This window comes from Eimeria mitis, genomic scaffold (genome assembly GCF_000499745.2).
Source record: "Eimeria mitis Houghton genomic scaffold, Emh_scaff82, whole genome shotgun sequence".
NCBI lineage: Eukaryota > Apicomplexa > Conoidasida > Eucoccidiorida > Eimeriidae > Eimeria > Eimeria mitis.
The window spans coordinates 3,948-4,194 of record NW_013576027.1 but is presented as its reverse complement, the minus strand read 5'-3'; the positions used below and the strand labels follow the sequence as shown (position 1 = coordinate 4,194).

Sequence of the window (247 nt, the reverse complement as noted above, 5' to 3'; positions counted from 1 at the left end):
GTATATATATATATATATATACATATATATATATATATATACACTATGTACTTTTATATACGCATGTGTAAGGGTTGTGTACACTGAAGAACGTCAGCCTCACCGAACCGGAGATAGGCCGAAGGCCGTTGGGCTCAAATAATGAAAGGAAATATCAATTGGCTTCCTCTGACGCAACAAATTCATCAAGGGGGACTGCAGCAGCATGCGTATCAGCGGCAACTGTGCTGCATGGGCTGCAGCAGCT

The 247-nt window shown here is 42.1% G+C and overlaps 1 protein-coding gene across 1 annotated transcript in view; it reads right to left on the bottom strand.

Moving 5' to 3' along the window:
• Positions 1-247, bottom strand: part of EMH_0068800 (uncharacterized protein) — a gene marked incomplete at both ends in the record, with an annotated part of 4,378 nt that overhangs the window by 951 nt on the left and 3,180 nt on the right. The window lies entirely within an intron of this gene.